The sequence below is a fragment of the Pan troglodytes genome, chromosome Y (assembly GCF_028858775.2).
Source record: "Pan troglodytes isolate AG18354 chromosome Y, NHGRI_mPanTro3-v2.0_pri, whole genome shotgun sequence".
Lineage (NCBI taxonomy): Eukaryota > Metazoa > Chordata > Mammalia > Primates > Hominidae > Pan > Pan troglodytes.
In genome coordinates this window covers 27,570,022-27,590,095 of record NC_072422.2, presented here as the reverse complement: position 1 = coordinate 27,590,095, position 20,074 = coordinate 27,570,022, and the positions used below count along the sequence as shown (strand labels likewise).

Genomic DNA, 20,074 nt, shown 5'->3' with positions numbered 1-20,074 from the left:
TAAACACGAGAGCTTTTCAGTTGGCTCGTATGCCGACTTGGTATTATTTCTTTTCTTTTTTGACAATTTCCTTAATGGCTTGCATCTAGGCCAATATGCTCATAGTCGTCTGCTCCTGCCTGGGAACACACCAACTTTCCAAGCAGGTCTGGTTCCTTTTTATTAGAAAATGGTACTTACAAATTAAGCTCTAGATACCAACTGCTAGATATCTATGTACAAATTAAGCTCTAGATACCAACTGCCTAGATAACTATGTACAAATTAAGCTCTAGGTACCAACCGTTAGACACCTACATTATTGGGCTCATTATTTTTAGACATTCTCAGTGCACAGAACTTGGAAATATATGTGTATATACCACATCAATGCTCACACACACATATCTCTATTGCTACGCCTATCTGTATGTATGTGTCTAAACTTAAAACATATATACAAGACGCATGGTGGCTCAGCTCAAGCTGTAATCACAGCCCTTTAGGGGGCTGATGGGGGCAGATCACTTGATGTCAGGAGTCTGAGACCAACTGGCCAACATGGTGAAACCCCATCTCTACTAAAAATAACAAAAAAAAAATTAGCTGGGCATGGTGATGGGTGCCTGCGATCCCAGCTATTTGGGAGGCTGAGGCAGGAGAATCGCTTGAACCTGTGAGGTGGAGGTTGCAGTGAGCCAAGATTGCACCACTGCATTCCAGACTGGGCTACAGAGCAAGCCTCTGTCTCAAAACCAACCAACCAACCAACCAACAAAAACACAACCACCAAGAAGCATACATACATATCACACCACGTATGTAGTTTAAAATAAACATGATTACAACTACATACCACTGTTCACTCAAGCCACCTACCTTCCCTTACCTATAACTTATCTTTACAAAAATTACAATCCTGGCTGTTATTATCTATGCTACATTTGTTCACCTCTAATAAACATCTAAAGTAGTTCCAGAATTGGTAACACTTGGAAATAGAATTGCAGAGATTAGTACTTCTGTACAGTTCTTTTTATTTAGCTTTACAGTACCTACTCAATACACTGTTTTCCAGAGTTACTTGGGATGGTTCTTTCAACTTTTCTTGGTTAGTGATTTCCTATTTTCTTTTTCCAAGCTTGGATTTTTTTAAAAAAAAAGTTGAGATAATTGTAGAATCACATGGAGTTTTAAGAAATAACAGAGATGCTGTTTTCTCTGTTTCTGTATTTTAATAAAGATATCTTTTATCCAATTTCCCCAGCAATAGCATCTTGCAAAACTATGTAACACAATATCACAATTGGGATACTATTATTGGTACAAGCCAAAATCTTAAATTACATTTCTCTAGGTTTTACTTGTACTTATTTCTGTATGTACGTTTAGCTGTCTATGTCTGTGTAATTTTACATAAACACACACAAATATATATGTATGTAAATACATATATAGAATATATGAATAAATTATATACAATTGCTTTATGAATTACATTATCACAGTGTTAATATTTTACCACTTCCATTAAGATACAGAAGCTTCACAGCCAAATAATAAGCATTTACTTTTCTCCATATGTAATTGTCAAACATACTAAAACCATGCATAATTACCCCTTAATGTTATTTTTATTTTCAATACTCATAGAAATTTAAACAAACTAGGAAAGAAAAATAAGACTACTACATATACCATTTCCCGTTTGTATTCTTTCTTGTAATTACATGTGTCCCTGTGTTTAACTACCTTTCTGCCAAAACTTTTGACAGAATTTAGAAATTTCTTCACAAGTTTCCTTTCTCATGAGAATAAATGTATATCCCAGTAACTACTAAGAGATATTTTCACTGGATATCAGAATATGACTTTTATTCTTTATCTACTTTTTCTTCTGCTGCCTGTACTTTTGACGTAATCAAACAAATCACTGCCAAATCCAATGTCATAAATTTTCCCTTTAAACTTATAAAATTTTATTTATTATGTTTAGCTTTGATTCATATTGAGTCAATATTTAAATATGGTCTAAGGCAGGATTGTCCAAGGGAGAGAATACACTCATGGGTTCTGAGTTTCTGTTTCTTGATAGGCCGGTAAAGTTCCTTCCTCACCCTTGTTTAATCTTATCACTAGACACAGAAACTAAAAACCCATGGCTTCAGGCTGCTTTTAGCCTAAAAGAAAACAAAACATAACAATGAAATAAGGCAGGTTGGACAAGCTTGTCTAAGACAAGGTTTTAATGATGAAAGACTAAGAGCTTTTCCTCTAAGACCAGGAACAAGTCAAAGATATCCACTTTTACCACTTCTATTTGACACAGTAATTCTCCTAGACAATCATTAAAGAAATAAGAAACAAAAAGCATCCAAATTGAAATCCTAACGATTACACACAAGTATACATCACTATGATAAAATAATTCAACAAAGTTTCCAAATCAGCACCCCAAAATCAATATGGGGATATGAGGGAGTTATTATTAATGAATATAAAGTTTCAATTTAAAAGAAGAAAAACTGGCAGGGCACGGTGGCTCAGCCTGTAATCCCAGCACTTTGAGAGGCAGAGCGAGGCAGATCACCTGAAGTTAGGAGTTCCAGACCACCCTGGCCAACATGGTGAAACCCTGTCTCTACTAAAAATACAAAAATTAGCTGGGCGTGGTGGTAGGCACCTGTAATCCCAGCTACTTGGTAGGCTGAGGCAGGAAAATTGCTTGAACCCGGGAGGTGGAGGTTGCAGTGAACTGAGGTCACGTTACTGCACTGCAGCACAGCAAGAGAGCGAGACTCCGTCTGCAAACAAACAAACAAACAAACAAAAGAAGATGCAAAACCTTCGGATATAGTGGCGTAAAGGTATATAATGCCAGTCACCTGGACAACTAAAATCTATTAAAAGGGTGAATTTTTATGTTATGCACATTCTGCCATGATAGAAATAGTAAATCACAGGAGGAGCCTGAAAATGAAAAGAAAAAAAAAAGATAAGTATGACTTCATCAAAATTTAAAACTCTTGCCTGGGTGCTGTGGCTCACGGCTGTAATCCCAGCACTTTGGGAGGCCAAGGCAGGCAAATCATCTGAGGTCAGGAGTTCAAGACCAGCCTGGCCAATGTGGTAAAACTCCGTCTCTACTAAAAACACAAAAATTAGCTGGGCGGGGTGGCACAGGCCTGTAGTCTTAGCCACTTGGGAGGCTGAGGCAGAAGAATTGCTTGAATCTGGGAGGCAGAGGTGGCAGTGAGCCAAGATTGCACCACTGCAATCCAGTCTGGGTGACAGAGTGACACTCAGAAAAAAGAAAAAAGAAAAAACCTCTTAAGCATAAAGTGTACTATAAATATACAGAGAGGATAATCCACAGATGGGAGAAAATATTTCTAAATAATTTATCTTTAAGGGCCTAATATCACAAATACACAAAAAAGATACAAAGAAGTCTTACAATGCAACAACAAAAGGCAATCAAAAAATGAGAAAAGTACTTCAACAGACATTTCCTCAAAAAAGTACAGAAATTGCTAATAAGTACATGCAAAATGCTCAATAGTACTAACAGTCATTAGGCAAATGCAAATCAAATTCAAAATAAGATACACTTCACATATTTCAAGATGGATATACTAAAAGTAAGGAAACAGCAAGTGTTGACAGATGTAGAGAAACTGTAACCTTCATAATTTGCTGACAGAAAATGTAAATGTCTGGGCCAGGGCCAGTGGCTCACACCTATAATACCAGCACTTTGGGAGGCCAAGGTCGGCAGATCATCCGAGGTCTGGAGTTTGAGACCAGCCTGGCCAATATGGCCAAATCTCATCTCTACTAAAAATCCTGTCTCTACTGAAAATACAAAAATCAGCTGTGGTGGAGTGCTGATGGAGCACGCCTGTAGTCCCAGCTACTCAGGAGCTGAGGCAGGGAGGCTGAGGCAGGACGGTTGTTTGAACCCGGGATGTAAAGGCTGCTGTGAACTGAGATTGCGCCACTGTACTCCAGCCTGGGTAACAGAGTGAGACTACTTCTCAACGAAAAAAAAAAAGAAAATGTAAAATTCTACAGGGGCTTTGGAAACCAATTTGGTGGCTCCACAAAAAATTAGACATAGAATTACCACATGACCCAGTAACCGCATTTCTAGGTCTACTCCAAAAAGAAATGAAACATGCATCCATACACAAACTTGTTCATGAATTTTCACAGAGGCACTATTCACAATAGCTCAAAGACGGAAACCATCCAAAGTTAATCAATGGATAAATAAACAAAACATGGTCTAGTCATACAATGAAATATAATTCAGCCATAAAATGAACAAAGTGCCGATACATGTTACAAAATGGAGATACCTTAAACACACCATATTTAACATAAGAAGCTAGACAGAAAGGCCATATATTCTGTGATTAAATTACAAGAAATATCAAAAATATGCAAACCTATATAGAGAGAAAAGTAATTTTTTGTTGTCAGGGTAGGAAGAAGAGAAAAGTGGGCTGAATGATTCTTTAATGAGCAGGGAACCTCTTTTTTTGGTGAGGAAAATGTCCTGGAACCAAATGGTAGTGATATTTTCACAAAAATTCTGAATGTACCAAAAAGCACTGAATTGTACACTATTAAATGGTTAAAATGTTGAATTTTATGAGAACTTTACCACAAAAGAAAAAAATGTAATAGGAACATATGTGTCTAGAGTTTGTGTAACACAAATGTTTTAGGACAAATTGTGAGTTCCACACTTATTTGGAGAGAATCACTGAGAGGACAAAAACATATATATTTAAGTACAAACACATTATAGCTTAATACATTTAAATACAGATTATAAAGAAGCAAAACGATATATATCTATATATGTGTGTATGAAATTCCTCTGTAATGTATATAATTATGTAACTGTGTATTCAGTTATCACACATATATTATTAAGTGAAAGATTTGAAGACAAATCTAAAAGTGTTATAGTAAATTGGAAGAACAGGAACAGAATTGTTGACTAGATTGCAGAAAAAAGTCGAGGTAAAGAAAGCATACGATAGGGAAAGAAAAAAATAGTTGAAACAGGTAAAAAGGGGAGCAAGGCACGTGTGAAGTTACATAACTGAAAGAGGAAAAGAAGAATTATATATGCATATCGTACTTATAATCTAGGCTTACAGCTCAGCTACAGAATACAGAAATTTATACTGAGAGATATAACGGGGAGTCAGTGTACTTCAAGTTTGTGACTTTCAAAAGGAATCAAAGTGATATGCTAATACATATAAGGGTGGCTGCCATAAGTGCAACAGAAAAAGCAGCTCAGAAATCAGAAGAGCTCTTTCCTTTCCTATCTCTGAGCTATCAAGGAAGTACCTTGTTGAAAGAACTCTAAATTCTTATGAGGGGCAGCAGTATTTTTCTACACATTAGGAAGAGCATGTCTTACAGTATATAGTAAAAAGTTGTGCTACAGTGTTTAGTACCATGTATAACACAAAGTAGGCCTTGATAAAATAGGTGAAACAAACAAACAAAAAAGACAAGTTCAAGATGTAACTGAGCTCTTTCTTTGTTTTTTTTGAGATAGGGTCTCACTCTGTTGCTGAGGCTGGAGGCCAGTGGCTCCATTATGGTTGAGGTGATCCTCCTGCCTCAGCATCCCAGGTAGCTGGGACTACTGGCACAGGCCACCACGCCCAGCTAAGTTTTTGCATTTTTAGTAGAGACGGGGTATTGCCATGTTGCCCAGGGTGGTCTTGAACTCATGGGCTCAAGTGATCTGTTTGCCTTGGCCTCCCAAAGTGATGGGGCTACTAGTGTGAGCCACTGCAGCTGGCCTAATTGAGGTTTTCCAAACCTAAAAAGAGGCCAAATTTTATTGGTCACTTTTGGAGGATATTAGGGAATCATCACTTTACAAATTTGTAAAGAAAAATATACCTATATATATAAAAATATAAAGTTATAATTATATATAATATATACAGTATATAATGATATATAATAATACACATATATTTTTTGTTGCCAGACTAGGAAGGGGGACTTCCTTTCTAGTGGTGAAAATGTTCATTTCTTTATGAGTAATGCTGGTCTTCAAGGTGATTATGATACATCGCCTCAGGGATCAACACTGCTCCAGAGACCAAAAGATATCATTAATGCACTAATCTAACTTATAATGAAAGAAGAAAGAAACTAAGAACGAAAGTTAGTGAATGAAATGATATTCCACTCACTAAAGGAGCTGAGACTACAGGTTCATATTACCATGCTTAATTTTTGCATTTTTTTGTAGAGACAAGGTTTTGCCATGTTTCCCAAGATTATAAAGTAATTTTTATTATATGTGATAATGTACCATGATCATCTTCTTAAAGACAAATGTTAGGGATATATAAAAAAATCTATATAGATAAAACAATATATTTGACATTTGCTTCAGCAGAGAGCTGTTTAAGCAAGGGGATGACTGTTTTAGTATTTTGCTTTTATATCATTTTTTATTAAGATTGAGTTTCCTCTTGTTGCTCAGGCTGGAGTGCAATGGCACAATCTTGGCTCACTGCAACCTCTACCTCCTGGGTTCAAGCGATTCTCCTGCCTCAGCCTTCTGAGTAGCTGAGATTACAGGCATGCGCCACCACACCCGGCAAATTTTGTAGTTTTGGTAGAGATGGGGTTTCTCCATGTTGGTGAGGCTGGTCTTGAACTCCTGACCTCAGGTGATCCACCAGCCTTGACCTCCAAAAGGGCTGGGATTACAGGCGTGAGCCACCGTGCCTGGCTGCTTTTATATAATTGATGTCTTCCAAAATGAAGAAGTAAATTACATCTTAAGAGATTAAAGAACACAGTGCCTTTCTTTACTGTGACAAATTTTACTTCTTTCTATTGGGATAATAAAACATTCTATTGGGATAATAAAACAAAACTATGACCAAGAAGGATAATTAGAATATTAGTACAGTTTAAATATTAAATATAAAACTAATTATGTATTCTAAGCTACATTTTAGAAGTTTACTGTATTGAGGTTTTTATGAAACTTAAATGATGACCCACCCATAATTTACCTGAACTGTTTCCAAAATCCTCTGGGTACATAATATTGCAGTCGGGAAGCAGCTAAATGACCAAAGATGACCTGAAGGTGTCTTAGGACACCAATATTATACTCTTTCCTATCTTCTGTCTTACTTAATGCTGGCTTGTCTTCAAATTGATGAGGATATCCAAATACATCATCTCGGGGATCAACATTACTCTAGAGACCAAAAGACATTATTGATGAGCTAATCTAACTTTAACAGTATAACGAAAGAAGCTGAAACAAATACCAGAAGTTAGTAAATGAAATACTATGCACTTTTTTATATTTCTTACTTCCAAAGCACTTAATTTTTAATATTAGTGCTCATTTCACAGATGGGTTATGATAAAAGATTTCACAGATAAGTTATCATAAAAGAAGTTAAAAAATACATTAGAGGTAGTGTAATACAGTAAAGTTTGGTCAAGTATACAGCAGTAAAGACAAATGGGTGCTCTGCCATAAGTAACTTCAGGGGAATAAGTTACTTGGTCTTCCTAGGACTCAGTATTTTCTTGTGAGCATAATGCATTTTCCAGATTCATGAAGTAATTTACATAATGTTATCACAATTATTAACAATAAATACAGTTATTAAGAGTAGTTGTGGAAGGTACGGGAGCATATACAGAAGCTCCATAGGTCATAATCTCATTGCAGCTACAGAGCAAAATACAGCTACTTTACAAATATCTAACATGTTTCTATATGCTTTGCTCTGTATCTGGTATTTGTGATACAGAAATAAATACCCAGTTCCTGCCCTGGAGAAGCTCATTGCATAGAAAAAGTAGGCAGACACATGCATGCCATAGTACAGTGCTGAGACAACATAAAGCACAAGCAACCAAGCACAAAGGTGGGTGACCTAATCTGAAAGTTTATGTTCTGTTGGCCTCACTTACTTCTTGTCAGTATGATTTGCCATCCCTATCTGTTTTAAATTCAACACCCTATGGGTAACATGGGCTATAAAAGTAGGACTTAATTTCCAATTTCCTTTCAGTAGTGGCTCTTAACCTGGTATTGGTCAACAACCCACATGGAGATTCTACTGTAAGTATAGTTACCCAGATAGGAATGCTGGATGGTGTGATTTATTAGATCTTGAAAGGCGGCAGCAAGTGTTTGTAATCTCCATAAATGATACACTACAATCTGAAACTCAAACTATTTCTGACCACTGAAGGGAAGATATGTAGAAATTGGAGAACCATTTCCTGCAGTTACAATTTTTGTTTCTGCATTTAGTTCCTATCAACATATATGCAAAAAAGTAAAAGATAAACAGTCTAAGTATAAACATGACCGAAACTTTTTTTTTCTTTTCAGATGGAGTCTCACTGTGTCACCCAGGCTGCAGTACAGTGGCACGATCTCAGCTCACTGCAACTTCTGCCTCCCAAGTTCAAGTGATTCTCTGGCCTCAGCCTCCTGAGTAGCTGGGATTACAGGCATGTGCCACCACGCCTGGCTAATTTTTGTGTTTTTAGTAAAATCAGGGTTTCGCTATGTTGGTCAGGGTGGTCTCAAACTCCCCACCTCAGGTGATCTGCCCGCCTTGACCTCCCAAAGTGCTGGGATTATAGGCATGAGCCACCATGCCCAGCCAAAATATGACCAAAACTTCAAATTTTCCATATACATGTATTTAAGACCTGCATCTTAAATATGTGATCTGCAACTAAAACCTAACTTTTTTACTGCTTTATTTTCAACTGGATACATTTCATAGGCAGCCTGATTGCAACTGTTAACTAATATTGTTAACAGGTCCGTGAAGCATTAGCTGAGAAACAAATTTGTTTCCTTAGCAGAAAGAGCTCTAATTTGAGAAAAATAGAGAATCCTAAAAATAAGTACAGCTTATGAAACACAGACAATATAAAAAGTGAAAGAAATGAAATAACAGATTTTAAAAAACAAGGCAATGAAAATGTAATTATTAAAAATAAATAGATTCATCATTTTTCAAATACCAAATTACATTTACCATGTCACACAAAATGCGATTATATTAACTGTGCTTTGGAGACAAACAAAAAAACCGTGTTTAATTATCAACTGGAGTTTTGAGTCTATTAGATAGTGAGTACTACAAGTATGCCAGACATAGTATCTCAGAGATTCTGTCTGTATCATCAAAATGTAGTCCCCATAACATCCCATGAAAGTATAGTAATCTGAGGGAGAACAACAGCATCTGCTATCAGACTCTTCAAAGAAAACAGTATTAAAATTTACCTCACTGTCCTGCTTCTCATCCCTGAACATATCATCGTCTAAATCACTACCTGTGCCTTCAATTGCAAGAATACTGTTCCTGATAGAAGGAATCATGTATAGCTGCTGGATCACAGAGTTCATGTAACACGTAGCACCAGCATTTTTGAGTCCCACAAATCCTTTTGGTGGGCAGGGTCCAACAGGGGGCAGATATTCCCACTCAGTAAGTGTTTCACAAGCTGAGTTGAAAAGAGAAAAGATGCTTATACTATGAAAACAGTGATTCTGCTCACCATTTTCAGGCTAACAAATTAATAATAGCAACACCTCCTTCACCACCACAGCCACTTTGAAACAGTACTTTAAATTTTGACACCAACAACATAAGCCACCATACAGATTTTAACCACAGACATTGTTAAGTTGATGTTTTTAATGATACTGCTTCTGTAACAGTTTTAAGAGTCATATAAGATGATGTAATATTGGCCAGTGCCGTGCCTCATGCCTGTCATCCCAGCAGTTTGGGAAGCCAAGGCAGGCAGATCACCTGAGTTCAGGAGTTCAAGACCAGCCTGACCAAAATGGTGAAACCCTGTCACTAGTGAAAATACAAAAGTTAGCTGAACATGGTGGCATGTGCCTGTCATTCCAGCTACTTGGGAGGCTAAGTCAGGAGAATCGCTTGAACCCATGAGACAAAGGTTGCAGTGACTCCAGCCTGGGCGACAGAGACAGACTCTGTCTCAAAAAAACAAGATGGTATAGCATTAAATTTCCATGTGTTAAACACAGGCTTAGTGTTAACCATTATTATTTTACTAATTAAAAACTTCTAGCTGGGCATGGTGGCTCACGACTGTAATTGCAGCACTTTGGGAGGCCAAGGCGGGCAGATCACGGGGTCAGCAGTTTGAGACCAGCCTGGCCAACATGGTGAAACCATGTCTGTACTAAAAATACAAAAATTAGCTGGGTGTGGTGGCATGCACCTGTAGTCCCTGCTACTAGGAAGGCTGAGGCAGGAGAACTGCTTGAACTCGGGAGGTGGAGGTTGCAGTGAGCCGATATCGTGCCACTGCACTCCAGCCTGGCAACAAGGCCAAGACTCCCTCTCAAAAACAAAAACGACAAAAAAAAAAAATAAACTTCTGTACCTAAGTGTATTGAATTCACTGTGGTCAGAACTCTATATAAACAAAATACTATGGTTTTCTCACTTTTAATTGCATATAGGACCACTTTGTCTTATTTATAATGAAAGTATGTATACATTACAAACTTGACTTTGTTAAGTCGTGGTTCTGATTCTTAAAAAAGTATAACCTTCACGTAAATATCTGTTTCCTTCCTTAGTAAATAGTGATAATTGCTTTGCCAATATCCAGTTTTATTGTGAGATAAAGTCAATGGGATGGTGTATTTCAAATCACTGTGAGAACTATAAATCCCTTTCTTCCTTGCATAAAACCAAAACAACTTAAACATCAATCACCATCAGAGATGAATTACATAAACTGGAGCACATTGAACTGCAAGTTATGTAGCTAAAAAACAGAATTATACAGACCTTCATGTGCTGACAGGTGTGTCACAAAGTACAAAACAAAATTAACAATATTGTATTTTGTACATTCTCATTTGTACAAAACGAATAGCTATACATACATATAAATGCATAGACAGAGATAATCTCTGGACTGGAAACATAAAACCTGTAGGAAGTTAATAACTGTTAACATGTATCCTCTTTTGTATTTGAAAATACATATTTACCAGGTATAAACTTTAGTAAAATAAACAAGTGTTTCTAAAAAATAAACTCTTTTGAAACTACACTTACCACATAAATACATTAGCTAAATAAATTAACAAAAGAAGCGTTTTTAAAAAAGAAACTTTTTTAAAAAGAGTGACTCACACATGTAATCTCAGTAGTTACTCACACATGTAATCTCAGCGCTTTGGGAGGCCAAGATGGGTGGATCACCTGAGGTCAGGAGTTCTAGACCAGCCTGGCCAACATGGTGAAACCCTGTCTCTCTAAAAATACAAAAATTAGCCAGGTGTGGTGACAGTTGCCTGTAATCCCAGCTACTTGGGTGGCTGAGGCAAGAGAACTGCTTGAACCCAGGAGGCGGAGGTTGCAGTGAGCTGAGATGGCACCATCGCATTCCAGGCTGGGGAACAAGAGTGAGACTTCGTCTCAAAAGAAGAAACTCTTCTCTCTATGCAGATTCAAAGGGACAAAAAAAATCTGACCTTCTAAGCAGGGAGTTTAGCTAGAAACTCCTACAATGTGATTGAAAACGTCCTCACCCAGAGAAAGACATAAGCAAAGATAAATTCATATTTATTAAAGATTTATAATGAATGCTGTTATTAATTATATTTTTAAGCCTTGGGTTTTTCCTTGAAATGAACTAAATTTTATATTATTATCTGTTATTTTACTTATACCACCTCCCACTCTGAGTTTCAGTTCTATGTAAGATCTGAACATAGGTACGCACTTTGTGGGACTGATGTAGGCATTTAGAACTTAGTAAAATACACTCAAATATTCTCTTCTCACATTGTGATCTTTAAAACCATACCTTCCTTAGAATTCAACTAAAATAACATTAAGCAACTTCAGTGTTAGGATTATGAAAATCTTTTCAATACATACATTTTAAATATAAACTTTTTATGGCATTAAATTTGCCTTCCTGTTACTCTGAAGTTTTGGTTTTATTTCACATATGATTAAATAAAACTCATCTAAACAAACTATAAAGGAGCATTTAAAAGACACAGCTAAAAATTTTTCTGAATTAATGTTCTCTGACTAAAGTGGTTTTAATTACATAGCTGACAGCTAAAAAATGTTAAACTCACTGGATCAAAAAAAATCCATCACAAGTTAATTTTTTCTAAAACACCAAATAAAATTTTGCAGTGAAGTATTATTAATGAAAAAAACAGCTTTATAATTTAAAATACTCACTAGTAATTGCTGTGCCCATGTAATACATTTCAGTCAAACAGTCTACTATCTGTTTGAGATTCCTCACACAGCCAATAGCTAATGCTACAAGTAGCTCAAAACCGGCATTGATGGTAACGGGTGAACTACAGACTGGAATAGCCTGCTCAGCTGGTAGTTCTCCACTTCTTACATACTGCAGGTAAACTTTGGATGCAGGAAAGATGAAATCATCAATTAATTCCTAGTAAGTTAGAAAAAGACATTACATGTTATCAGTAGAAAATATAGGTTAGGAACAATATGTTTCTTCAAAGGGAATACTTTAGTAATTATCTGACACAATTAAATATCTCATTATATCTCAAAACAAAACCCCACAAAAAAACCCGAGTACAATTAATAAATGTAATAAGTTTTCCAGATTAGATTTTTTGAAGTGATTTAAACAATTTTATACCAAAGAAAAGTGACATTCTAAATAAATTTATTTCTTTAATCAGATATAAACAGAAACAAATTCATTTCAAACAGGAACAGAATGCATCAAAGTTATATTCTTTTTCTTGAATTGCATGACATATAAAGAAGCTCACCAAGAAATAGTGTATAAAAAATGAAGTTTCGCAAGACGGAAATTTCTCTCATTTAGAAATCTAGTCAAGAAAAATTGAGATTTATTCAACATGAAAATCACCTCAATGCTGCTTACTGACTTTTCATACCACTTTATCGTAACTCTGATTTGTAATTACTTTACAAAATCTCTTACAGTGAGGCACACGTTTTAAAGTTACTGTAACCTCTTCAGAGATCCTTTTTAAAAGAGAAGTGGGACAAGAAAAAAGAAAAAATATCAAGATTATGTCTCAAAGACATTATACAGAGGTCAATCAGACAGATTTGCTAACATTTATGAGGTCACGATAAGAAGTTCAGTAACAAAATTCAGAACTTACCTTAAAGAGGCTGGGTGCGGCGGCTCACCCACTTTAGGAGGCGGAGGTGAATGGATCACTTGAGGTCAGGAGGTCAACACCAGCCTGGCCAACATGGTGAAACCAGCTCTCTACCAAAAATACAAAAATTAGCCAGGTCTCTACCAAAAATAGAAAAATTAGCCAGGTGTGGTGACACACGCCTGTAATCCCAGCTATTTGGGTGGCGGAGGCAGGAGAATCACTTGAACCCGGGAGGTGGAGGCTGCGGTGAGCTGAGATGGCACCACTGCACTCCAGTCTGGGCCACAGAACAAGACTCCATGTCAAAAAAAGAAAAAAAAAAAAAAGTACTTACTTTAACGAGATTAGCACCTCCTTTTTCACAACCAAAGTGACACTTTTTCTCAGAAGTTTGAAAGGCCAATAACTCTTTTGTTACCCCAAGGTGGCCTTCCAGTATTGGCTCTTTGACACCTGTTTCACCTGTGTTTTTAACATTATCCTGCAGAAGGAAAAATATTATAGGCCCAACTCACAACATGGAGATAGAAAAGGACAAGGAGTTAGGAGAACAGAGAGCTGGAAGGAAATGAGATCTTCTATACAACTTCCCCAAACTGTTCAAGTGGTTTCCTATTTCTTTTTGAGAACTCTCTAGAACAGTAAATGTAAGCAATTTTGCTTACACAAACATATTTGGGATTTACAACCACAAGGTAAGGAGGTTACCACAGCACTGAGTGGAAGAGGCCCGAAATGCTGCTCAACATCCTACAATGCACAGCAAAGCTCCTCCCCAAAAGGAATTATCTGGGTACACAACGTCAATACCAGGGTTCAAAAACCGTGCTCCGTAAGTAAGCTTTATAATCTACTAGAAGCAGCTAACCTGAAGCCCAAAGCCATACACTTTAGAAATATACTCTCATAGAACTTTGTGAAGTAAGGTATCAGATGGTTCAATGTAAATACGAATCTCTCAAATTCGATTTTTTAAAAAGTCTTCAAATGTGATAATTTCCCCAAAAAAGGCCAAGAAGCACCAAAGTGAAAGAAACAGAATTATCAGCACTCCAAGTTCCAAGAAAAGTAAAACACATTGAACAAAACTAGCTATGTTTGTTTCTATGAATCTAAGTTACCAATTCACTAGTGAAAAGTACACATTTTGTTTGTATTTATTCTCAGAGGCATTTTGAGAATTTATTCTCCTAAGTTGTCAAATAAAAATAGAGACTAAATAAAAGACTACAAGCCTCCTTTTAATAAGACAGCTGATTTGGTCATGACATAATAAACTAAATACTATTCAACTTACCCTAATCCTTTTGAGCCAATCAATTTCACTGACAAGAAGAACTTCAGCATTGGGTATGTTAATATTGCCATTGTAAGCATAATTGAGAAGGTGCCGTAAAAGTGTGAAATAATCGCCTGAATATTTACCCTTCTCTCTTGCTGTGCTCTGAAATATTAAATTAAAACAACATGAATTCACAAGTCTACACTCAGAGTCCATATAATTTTTTTAAACCCAGAAAAATTAAAATTGGCAATATTTCATATCAATGACAAAGACGTACTATATTTTTCCTACAGACGTACTATATATATAAAATAAATATATAGTACATCTATAGACCTACTATATATTTTTCCAAGACGTAGTGTATTTTTCCCAAGAACTGTAAAAAAACAAAAAGCCAATCTACAAATAGTAAAAAATTATAATACTGCATTTATTAATTATGCCTGTTCAAATACAATAAAAGCTATCGTAGTAACTTTCTGAATGTCTCTCATGTTAAGAATGCATTATATTGATAAGTTCATTTGAAAACTTCTCACCCCCAGTATGGTAAAGAGTAAAGTAATGAAGAAAAGCAGAGGCCTGTGTCCCATGCAACATCTGGTGCACATTAAAAAGAACTGCTCCTGTGCCAACTGACGAACAGTTCTGAAATAAAAACATAATGTATCTTATGAACAACAACAAAATAATTCCAACACTGATCTATCTTTAATAGGAGGTATATACATCAATAGTAAAATACAAGGTAACCCCCATTTTAGCATTTGGCTAGCAACACAGAATGAATGAGTTTAAAATACTTGTCAGGGAGCTAATCCTCAAATTGTTACCTAGTAGGCTAGGAATATTACTACTTACTATTTATTGTTCAAGTTTGTTAATGTATGATTTCTTAGATCTTCTAATATTTACTGTGAATCAGGGGTTGGGGTGGATCATGTCAAAGGTAAGCATCAATCAATAAAATATAAGCCTCTTATTTTGCAGGACATATTTTTAACAACCTCTCTTGGAAATGCGTGGAAACACCCTCTAGATACTATACAAAGGTGCTATGCATTAAGCTTCTGTATATCTTTTTTAGCCTCCCCAGAATCACTTTCAATGAACTGTGCATTGGAGCAAGCAACTCATGGAAATGCAACATGGCTAAAGATATGTCTGATTGTATCAATGATTCTCAAATGTGATTATCAGACCAACAGCATTAACATCATTTGAGAACCTCGAAGACATACAGATCCTCAGATTCCATTCCATGCTTACTGAGTCATTAATTTTGGAAGACAAACCCAGAATCTCTTTTTCTCTCTCTCTTCTGTCTTCTCTTCTCTCTCCCCTCTCTCTCCCCTTCACCCCACTCAAACTTTAATCAACTGAACTTTTCAAGGGCTTATAAAAGTCCCTCCTATTTATGAAACCCACAGCTTGGGCTCAGAAATCTTCAAACTATAGTATCAAAGAATTCCACATGTATGCCTTTTCTTCACAATTTTCTGGAGAGACAGTCCAACTGTGTTAAATTCCTAAAGGTGTCTGAGACTCTAGATTTAAGGATATTTAGCAGACTTCCAGCCTCTCACCACTAGATGCCAGTAACAACCTTACCAATCCCACTTCCAGTTATGAACCAGGCTTAGAGTAAAATCTAAAGTAATATCTATTGACCTACATAAAACATGACCTATATAAAGCTATCACATGGACTGTCCGTTATCTCTACGAGCTCTTCATCTATAATTGTTCTCCTTTTTCATCCTGCCTCAGCCACACCGACCTTGCTATTTTTCTAACAAGCTAAGTAGGCTTATGCCAGGGATCTTCATACTTGTTGATCCTGCTGCATACTTAAATGATTATTTCCTTGTTTGTTCATTTAGACATTTACTTGAAAGTCACCCTGGCAACGAAGTATTTTGTGACTGTCCTATATAAAACCAAACTGTACTTTGTAACAAACAAATCCTGCCTCATGCATTTTATATGGAATTGATAATCTTACTTAAAAACAAAGCAAAGAAAAAGTTTCATACCATATCCACTAAAACAAAAACCTAACATCTAGGAACCCAAATTAGGAGGTTAATATACTACTTAATTATTTTAAGGAAAAATTTTAAGGCACAAAAGTGTAAATCTCCTAAATAAAAATGAACTCTGAGATCAGAAAACAATCAGTGCTTCATAAATTACATTGAAAGCAAAGCTACAGGACAGACACTTTCAAACCCTCCAAAGAAATAGCACATCAACCCAAAACTGACAGGACCCTGGAAATCAACAATTTATATCAACCAAGCAAACACTGAGCCAAGAGAGATAATTTTTAAAATGGTAGGAAAGTCTTGTGGTGTTACCATACCACCTCCCAGGCACAGCTGAAGCCTTTGAAAATGCAATCCACATTCTCAATGTGAGGCCCTGACCCCTGATTCTAGAAGGAGTAAAGAAGACCTTAGGTGCTAATTTATTGTGTTTTATTTCTAGTCTGTCTAGGAGTTACATAAAGAATTGGTGAAACACACAAAGCTCTGTTTTGCCTAACTCAGAACTCACTCATGGTTGAAAATGCCAGGCATTAGTCACAAATATTTAAGTTGCTGGGAGCAAAGTATATGATTAACCCATAAAAAAGACAACCTGAAAAAGAGGGCAAAAGCTGGAGAGATCTTTCTTTTGGAGAAATCAGAATATTTGAAAGCAGTTAAATATACTAAAGAATTTAGAAAATCATGCACATGCTCATGACAGGAAACATTCTCAAAAAACATGTAAAACTCTAAGTGTTAGCCCTCAGGCTTAACTATAGCTTCAATGTGAGAAAAAACTGAAGGCTGAGGCAGAATTGTAAACAGTCTCCCTAAGTATTAAAGGGGTGTGTTAATACAGATCCAGTTGTAAAAACTGATAGTTTTTATATTACACTCAGTTAAAATACTGGTGCAATGCAAGCTAAGCCTTCAATAACTAAGAGGACACCTTGGAGAAATGAAGACTTCCAGAGTTAACACACTGTAACATTTCAAATATAGTTTTCTACAAAAAAACAACAAAACACACAAAAACAAACAGGAAAATATGACCAATGTGAAGTGAAAAACAGAAACTGAAAATGTCCTGAACTTTATACACAAAGACTATTAAAAAACCAAAGTTTTGGCTGGGCATGGTGGCTCATGCCTATAATCCCAGCAGTTTGGTAGGCCGAGGCAGGTGGATCACGAGGTCAGGAGATCGAGACCATCCTGGGTAACACGGTGAAACCCCGTCTCTACAAAAAATACAAAAATTAGCAAGGCATGGTGGTGTATGCCTGTAATCCCAGCTACTCAAGAGGCTGAGGCAGGAGAATCGCTTGAACACGGGAGGAATAGCTTGCAGTGAGCAGAGACCGCGCCCTTGCACTCCAGCCTGGGTGACAGAGAGAGACTCCGTCTCAAAAAAAAAAAAAAAAAAAAGGAGTTAAGCCTAAAGAAAAAAAACAACAGACAAATGATAAAAGAACACGAGAGTATCAATGAGACAAATTATAGAAGAAAATATGGAATATCTAGAGATAAAAAAGCACAATTATGCAAATGAACAGTTCATTAAAGGAGTATATAACAGCAGGTGAAGATTAAGTCTGAAGAAATGAAAATTGAAATAACCCAGTGTGAGAACAGAAAAAAAGAAGAATTTGAAAAAGTGGGAAAAACCTAACAAGTACACAGAATGCCATGAAGCAGACCAATGCATGCAATATGGGTGTCCCATAAGCGCAGAAGGAGAAGAGGGAGAAAGAATATCTGAAGACATAAATAGCTGAAAATTCCCAAACTTGATGAAATATCTGAATGTCCAAACTCAAGAAGGGTAAAAATCTCCAAGAAGAACATAGTCAAAAACAGCCAGCCACACCAAGAAAATTATAGTCAGTCAAGAACCAAGACAACTGTAAAAACAGAAAGGGAGAAGCAATTTGTCATGCAGAAGGGAGTCTTGACTGACAACAGACACCTCAGAATGGAAGCCATTTGTTATGTAGAAGGGGGTACTGATTAACAACAAACAGCTCAGAAAGCATGGAAAATACAGAAGCCAGAAAGTGATAACAAAATGTTAATAGAAAAAAGCTATCAAACACGAAATCTGAATCTGGAAAAATGATACTTCAAGCAAAAATACTTCAAGCAAAAATGCCTAGATACAGAAAAGCTAACGGAATGCGTTACTGCCCCTGCTCTACAAGGATTGCTAGAAGGAAGCCATCAAGTTAAAATGAAAGGACATTGGACAGTAATTTTAAGCCACAGGAAGAATTAACATTGTAAAGAAAGCTGCTATTACTATTACAACAACTGGGAAAAGTAACTATTACTATTGTACTTCTGGTAGGCAGCTATTACATAAAACAATTATAAATCCATTTTAATGGACACTGTGTACAGATATAATCTGAGACAATAACATAGATTAGGAAGGATGGAAAAGTACAAAAGCAGCATATTTATATACTGTTGAAACTAAACTTCATATTATTCAAACAAGTTAGTATTACTCAAAGTAGGCTATTTTAAGTTTAGAATATTAACTGAAGTCCCAAATATAATTAATAAAAAATATAAAATATACAGAAAAGGGAATAAGCACATTTTTTAAAAAAAACCAAATTTTTAAAATGAGCATCAAGTAATAATATAGTGAGGATCAAATATATAGTGAGGATCAAATATATAGTGAGGATCAAGTATATAATGAGGATCAAATAATATAGAGAACATGCAGAAAATAAGTAGGTAAATGTCGGAGTAAACCATTACTTGCTTGTAATAACTTTAAATGTACGCTCTGTGTGAAAAGGCACAGACTGGCAAAATGCATTTTTAAAAAATTGATTCACCTATATGAAATTTATGCAAGTCTCACTTTAGGTGTAAAGACACAGAGGTTAGAAGGAAGAGGATACAGGGTTCTGGGAAGAGGGCAGCAATGAACTACAGAGCACCATGAATCTGTCTCTCCAACTAGACAATAGGTGCAGTTGGCAGAATTGTGTGATACAATTATTTTGGAACCCTACAGTCTATCTGAAGGTTTACAGCTTTCAAAAGAAGACTTGGATAGTAAACTACAATTAAATTTGATCAATTTCATAGCTTGGCTCAACAGCAGCCACCTACGCTCCATCAACTACCACTGTGATATACTGCCTTGCAAACACTTCTGGAGCAGCCTGCAAGAGCCAGGATGGACAGAAAGAACCCTGTCCTCCAAATCTCAGGAGGACTTGTGCACTGATTGCCGCTTCTGATTAAGATGGTCCCGACAAAGGTGAGCAGTCATTGTTACATTCCCCAACCATTTTGCAGGAGCTTCCTCCTCCTGCTGAAGCAACTTTCCAGGGATTAAAAGGGCCAGAGCATTTTCCTTTCTCATTTTTCTATTCAGATTTGAGCAGATAGAAGGGGGGAAAAAGCACACCTAAAGAAAAGGCAGTTAAAATTATCAAGTCAGTAAGAGAAAGAAAAAATAATAAAGAAAAGTGAACACAGCCCAGGAACCTGTGGGACACCATC

General features: G+C 36.4%; 1 protein-coding gene across 1 annotated transcript in view; it reads right to left on the bottom strand.

Annotated features, from left to right (window-relative positions):
* Positions 1-20,074, bottom strand: part of USP9Y (ubiquitin specific peptidase 9, Y-linked) — a 144,737-nt gene that overhangs the window by 34,186 nt on the left and 90,477 nt on the right. The window contains 2 exon segments of the mRNA NM_001009110.1: positions 14,651-14,669; positions 15,053-15,161. The gene's annotated coding sequence lies outside the window, so the exon portion shown is untranslated.